Source organism: Phyllostomus hastatus, unplaced genomic scaffold, assembly GCF_019186645.2.
Source record: "Phyllostomus hastatus isolate PE091 unplaced genomic scaffold, TTU_PhHast_1.1 phas_contig_210, whole genome shotgun sequence".
NCBI classification, from domain to species: Eukaryota; Metazoa; Chordata; class Mammalia; order Chiroptera; family Phyllostomidae; genus Phyllostomus; species Phyllostomus hastatus.
Window position 1 is genome coordinate 36,955,547 of NW_025333737.1, and position 6,753 is coordinate 36,962,299.

Consider the following 6,753-nt stretch of genomic DNA (forward strand, 5'->3'; position numbering starts at 1 on the left):
CCCCCCCTCCCCCCCACAAAGATAGGTTGTAGCCCACACCCTCAGGAGCTGTGAAGTGTGATCTTATTTGGAAACGGGGTCTTGGCCGACGTGATCAAGTTCAGATGAGGTCATGAAGGTGGCCCTGCGCCAGTCACTGGTGTCTTTATAAGCAGAGGCGTTTAGGGCCCTGGCTGGGTAGCTTAGCTGGTTAGAGCATCGTGCGATACACCAAGGTTGCAGGTTCGATCCCCGGTCAGGGCACCTACATGAAGCAACCGGCGGATGCATCAGCAAGTGGAGTATCGTATCAATGTTCCTCTCTCTCTCTCTCAAAATCCATAAACAAAAAGTTTAAAAAGAAGAGGTTAGGAAACGAACGCAGAGGAGGTGGTCGTGTGAAGACACAGGCAGAGATCGGAGCGGTGCAGCCACAAGCCGAGGGCCACGGGACTCACCGGAAGCTGGAAGAGGCGGGAAGGACCCCGCCCCCCAGAACCTCCGGAGGGAGTGCGGCCCCACCCACACCTGGGTTTCAGACCGAGGGCCTCCAGAACTTGGGGAGAACCATTCCTGCTGAGAGTTACTTATTTTGTAAAGATCTCATTTATTTTAAGGAGAGGGAGAAAGAGAGAGACAGAAACATCCGTGTGTGAGAGAAACATTGATCGGTTGCCTCTTGCAGGCACCCCAGCTGGGGACGAGGCCCATCATTACCCAGCCACGTGCCCTGACCGGGAATCGATCCAGCGACCTTAGGCGTTGCGGGACGGTGCTCAGCCCACTAGGCCACAACAGCCAGGGCCGTGCCTGTTTTAAGCCACCCAATCTGTAGGATTTTGTCAGAGCAGCTCCTGGAGATAGGTGACTCTTAAATTCTATAGCCGTATGCCTATATTACTATTTTAAATTAATTTTAAAATGAACACTGTAGAGAGAACTGAGGTGCCGGATCCTGGGTAGGAGGACTTCACTGTTTCCCTTGCAGTCCCGCCCACGCCACTGTGTCTGGTTCCTTTTTCTAGAACAAATGTTTCCCTTTCCTTGCCCTTCTCCTCCCCCATCAGGATCGGGGATGGAGGGCGCGTGCCAAGCAGGAGGCGCCGCTGGAAGTCCTGGGGAGAAAGGGAAGGACAGGTCCCCCGGCCACAGGGGCCCCGACAGACACGCCCCCACTCCCCGAGGACGAGGAACAGGTGAGGGAGGGAAGGGAGCAGGGAGGACGGACGGGGAGAAGCTCAGGCCCACGTGCTGCCGAGGCCGGCAGGGCGGACACATCTCTCCAGAGGACTCCGGCTTCCCAGAAGCAGGTCTTCGCCAGGCCTGTGGCTGCCACCTGCCCCATCGTTGTGCCGCCTGAGACGGAGGTGACAAGAGTGACCAGGCAGGGCAGCGCCCCCTCTGGCAGCCCAGCTGCAGCGGGCCGACCCCAGCGTCGGGCCGGCGTTTGCTGCAGGCGCCCTCAGTGGGTACCGGACGGGGACAGAGCGGCGAGTGGCCCGCAGGCCGCACCCTGCGTGCAGGCTGCACCCCGGCAGCACCCAGGGAAAGAAAGGGCGCTTCTCGCGAGCAAGAAGCAACCACAAACCGAATCGCTGACACAGGCCGGGGCTGGGGCATTGTCTCGCTTTGAAAGCCCCCAGATTGTATTTTGCTAAAGCGTGCAATTTCTTCCGCGCGTGAGTGGCACTTCAAATCTGTTTGTAATGGAACTTGATTGTACCCAGCTGTCGCCGACTGTTCCCGCGCCGCCCGACAGACAGCTGGCCCCGCGCCACGCGGCTCGGGCCCACTTCAAACGGAGGAGCGGAAAGAAAACAAGGGGGCGGGGGGTCGCGGGGCCTGGCTCAGAGGAGGCGGCGTCAGGGGCAGCTGGTGCGAGGAGAACTTCCGAGGCCGCGTCACTGATGCGGGGCATGCTCGGGGGTGGGGGGGTGGGGGGTGGGGGTGGGGGTGGGGGTGCGTGTTCTGAGCAGAGTCCGGAGCCGCTGCCTTGCACAGCTTCTCCAGTTCGCTGGTTCAGCAGAGGTTTCCTGGGTGCCCGTGAGCACTGGGCCCTGCGGGGACCGTGACCCATGGTCCCTGCCGGCGGGAAGTGTCCAGCTGGGGACGGAAACCAGCAGACTCATGCCTGCAAAAGGGGGGAAAAAGGGACAAAAAAATGATGACAGATCACTCCTAATACCGTAGGAGCCAACAGCTCCAGGAAGGTGCATTTCCACGATCCGAACGGCCAGCCCAGGACGGACCAGGGGCCACACTCATTCCACACGCAACCGTGACGAAGCCGCGGTTACAGAGACACGCGCATCTCTTACACGCGGTTCCTAGCAGGTGCTTGCCCTGCTCTGCGGCTCTGTGTGCCGACCTCCGGGCCGGCCGCCGTAAGAGCCGCCCGAACACGTCTGACCTGCTGGAGGGACCGCCCGCCCCTCTGTGACCCTGCTGCCTGCACAAGACTCGACGGGCAGAAGGGCTGGGTCCCGCCCCCTCTTCCGATGGCCGTCCTGCAGAGGGGGACCCCCGGGGAGAGCCAGCAGTGAGCACGGGTAGGCCTGGCAGCCGCGTGGGAATGGGGCGGTCACGCCGTGCTGCAGAGGCCGCCGCCGCCGTCTCAGAGGTGGCGTGGCCGACCCGAGCGCCCACAGCTACATTGTGGCGGCCCCCGACGGGAACACAGGCCGTCACCCCCAGCCTGGCCTCTGTCCCCCATGAGTCCAGACCCCATGGCCGGCTGGGCCTGCCCTCTTCCTTGTGCCTCGGGACAGCAGGCCACGGCGTCTCCTCGAGGAGGCCGCCGCCCGAGCAGAGGCTATGTCCAGAGCAACCACGCTCCTCACCCGGGGCCCGGGCCGGGGTCTCTGTGCTCCGCTCCCAGGTGCCTCCCAGGGGCGCAGGAGGCACCTCCGAGAGGAACAGGACACGGGGGCCAGGAGGACACGCTGACCGGTCAGCAGGGCACACTGGTGGGCCCTGCCCACCCCCGCACGTCCTTGGAGGCCGCGGGTTCAACGTTTAGGGGACAGAGAGAGATCAGAGTCCTTCCGGGACGGGGCGGGGCACAGGGTCACATCCTGAAAAGAATGTGCGGGCCCACGCCCGTCGGATCTGGGACGTGGGTCACTGGGTGGGGCGGTGAGGGTGGGAGGCCGGCTGAGAACTTGGGGTGGGGAGGACCCCGCCGAGGCTGCGCTGAGGGACAGGGTGGCTGGGAGGGGACGCGAAAACAAGGGGGCTTTTTCAGCGTGGCAGACACTCGGACATACTCACGAGAGAAGGCAGGGGGACGATGGAGACAGGCAGGAGCACCCCTGAGCAAGGCCCCCCAAGGAAGAGGGCCAAGGGCTCAGGTGGGGGGGCCAGCCTGACAGGGGCCACCCCTTCCAAGTCTGCGGGGAGGTCCCCGCCCGGGGCCCAGAGGGACAGCCCGTACCCTGGACTTCCTTCCAAGCTCCCGCCCCCTCTGGCCACTCGGTGGGTGATGTCCCGCCAGCGGCACCTCCACCCACTGGGAACATGTTAGAAATGCACATTCCTGGGCCCCGCCGGGCCTGCTTGAATTGGAATGTCCGGGGGTGGGGTGGAGCCCAGCGTGGGCTGGGGGATGGGCCAGGGCCGGGGACTGGCCACAAGGTCCCCAAGCGCAAGGGAAACCCACGATGCCGAGCACCGACCAAGTGCCGGCACCGTGTCTCCCCTCACAGCCACCGAGGAGGGGCCACGGCCTGTCCACACCGTCCCACCCGTGTCCCGTCCACTCCAGGGCTGTGCAGGCCACGGGGACGCGGCAGGGACTGCGCCCTGGCCTCCCTCACTCCACCGCACCTCCAGCCTGTCACTGGAGGTCATGTTCTCCACTACAGGGGCCCCGACGTGGGGCCCAGAGCTGGACGAAGGCCCAGCTGGCTCCCTGGGTGTCCAGACGCCTGGGCTTTCTGTGTCTTAAAGGTTTTATTTATTTACTCTTAGTGAGAAGGGAGGGGGAGAGGGAAACAGCAACATGGGAGAGGTATGTTGACCTTGTCGTCCCACATCACCGCCATACACGCCCCCCCACTGGAGACCTGGCCCACAACCCGGACGTGTGCCCTGACTGGGAATCGAACCAGCGACCCTTTGGTCTGCGGGCCGGCGCTCAGTCCACTGAGCCATGCCAGCCAGGGCTGGCCTTTTTCTTCATCAGAAACTCGCAGCTCATGGTCACCTGCTGCTCGCCCCTGTGGTCCTGCCCGGGGTTCCCTGTCTGGCTCAACACGAAAACACCTCGGGCGTGGCTGCGTCACTGCCCCAGAATCCGCCCCGCACCCAGCACCCTCCCTGACACCAGAGGCCCGTCACCGGCCTCTCGGGTGCCACTTGGCCCGACCGCTCGAGCCCTGCCCGGGCCGGAAGCCGCCTCACCCAGCCCTGACCTTTCTGTCCCACCTGCTCCCTGCACCCCTCGACGGCACCTCCGGCGACTCGGTGGGCTGGCCTCCACGGCTGCAGCCAGGGCCAGCGGTGCCTGTGGCAGCTGCAGCCTGGGACGCGTGTCCGCCAGCCGGTTTGACAGGTCGCCCTCCCCTGGCTTCTCCACTCCACCGCCGCCTCCCCAGCCCTCCTGCACGGCACCGCCGGCCTCACTCGGAAAAGCCCATCAGCCCCAAACAGCCCTGCTGAAAACAAGGCAGGAACAGACCGCACCTCACCAGAGGCTGCACGCTGTGGTCCAAGCCAAGTTATCGACCAAAACACTCTCGTCTGGGCCTTCTGTGTCCCTCTGGCGACAGACAGGGTCGCCCGGGCGAGCCCGGCCTGGCCGGCCCCTACCGGCAGCTCTGCGCTCTTCAAAGCGTCCCCTCACCCCTGCGGCCACACCCGAAACCTGTTCCTGGCCTGGAGGCCAGGGGCCACCTGGAGAAACTTGGCGTGGTCCCCCTGCGTCTGCACCCTGTGCCAGCACTTTGGAAAACCAGTGACGCAAAGAGCTACTATGGCCGTGCCTGGATGACGCAGGCCAGGGGCAGGACCCCACCCTAGTGCGGGGAGGTCTCGGGTCCCCAGCCCACCCTGGCCCCACCTGATTTGGACAGGCGCCTGACTCAGACGGTGGCCCCGCCAACCCTGCCCCGCCTCGTGGGGAACCACTCCGGTTCGGGTCCTGTGCTGCTTCACCCCCCACACGGCAGGTTCTCACTTCGCTGTCCTCATTCTGAGCTGTCCGGTCACACCCCCTGGTGACTCAGAGTCCATATGTGAGGGTGGGGGGCCCCTGCAGGGAAGGGGAGGCGGAACTGCCAGTGTGGCTGTCATGTGCCACCCCCACGCAGGTGCTGCTCCCCCCGCCCCCCGACCTTCCGGGACCCACGGTCCCAGCCAGACCCTCCCCCCCCCCCCCGCCCACTCAGCAGAGACGGCCGCGCCGGACCAGAGCTGCAAGCTCCACGCGACTCCGAGGTAGGTTCCCGCGTGGCCAGAACGTTCCGATCCACACAGACACCAAGGCACCTCCACCTGCCCTGAGCCCCCGGTGGCTGGGCTGTCCTCACAGGGCGGGGGGACCGGTGGGCGCCGGCCAGCCTGCCTGCCCCCCCCCCACCCCCTGCTCCATCCCGCAGGCCGGGCGGGAGGGGCCGCACTGGGGCCCGTGTCGCTCTTGATGACCGTGAGCAACACGCGCAGCCTTGAGAAACCTGTTCTTTCTTTTTCCCGTCTTTGCCTGCGGGAACCGGGCAGGTTTCAGTGGGAGGGAGCCCCAGCGCGCCTCGGTCGCACGGCCCCGCTTGTTCCCTCAGCCCGGCGCTCGCCGCTGCCGGCCCCCCCTGCGTGTGCGAGAGCCCCCCCCGCCCAGGGGCCCTGTCTCCTTGGACTTCAGCGAGTGTGCTCTTCTCGCAGGAGGAGAGCGAATCTCCTCCGTCCCCTCGATGAACTCAGAGCTGCTCAACCGTTCCCACCGGGGCGCCGACGGTGCCCTCCCCCGCCCACTCACGGATGGGCCAGGGGACGTGCGGAAGCCCCCCACCGGTCACTGTGACGACCGGGGAGGACAGTTCGGGGCTGGCGTGCGCCTTTTTAAAAACCAGAGGAAAAGAAACAAAGACACAGGCGGGACTCTCAAAAACTCGTTATTTTATTGCACCGAGATCTTGGCCACAGCGGGGGCTGCTCGGCACCGGGAGCCAAGGCGCGGAGCGAGGGGCGCAGGCGGGGGGGGGGGGAGAGGGGGCCCCTCCCTCGGACCCCGGCCCCCACTCTAAGCACAAAGTTAAACGAAACCCAGACCCTGAGTCGACCGAGCGGCCGTGACTATAAAAGCTCTGGTTATTTACACGTATGTTCGCACGTGTCCGTGTCGCCCACAGCTGGGACTGGGTCTCTGGGCCCACCCTTTCCTGTCCATTGGGCTGATGACAACGGGGGGGGGGCGGGGGGGCCCACCTCCGACGGTGATAAAGGCTGTGGAAAGTCAAGGCCGGGGCTCGGCACGGCCCACGGGATAACGGACACGTTTCCTCAGGAAAAGGTTTCACAATGACTCGGCCGAGGAGGGAGGGGCTGACTCCCAGAGGTGGGCGGGGACGCACGGCCGGGGCTCGGGGACGACAGAACTTGCCTTCTGCACACGGAAGGGCGCAGAGCGGCACGGCCGGGGACCCGGGCCGAGGAACTTGTGCACCGCACCTGGGAGGGGCGGGGCCCCGCCCACACAGGCACCTGCCCCCCTCCCCCCTCCGGAGGGGGCAGGTGACAAAGCACCGGGCACCGGGGGGCCGGTCAGCCTCAGGCCGAGGGGGA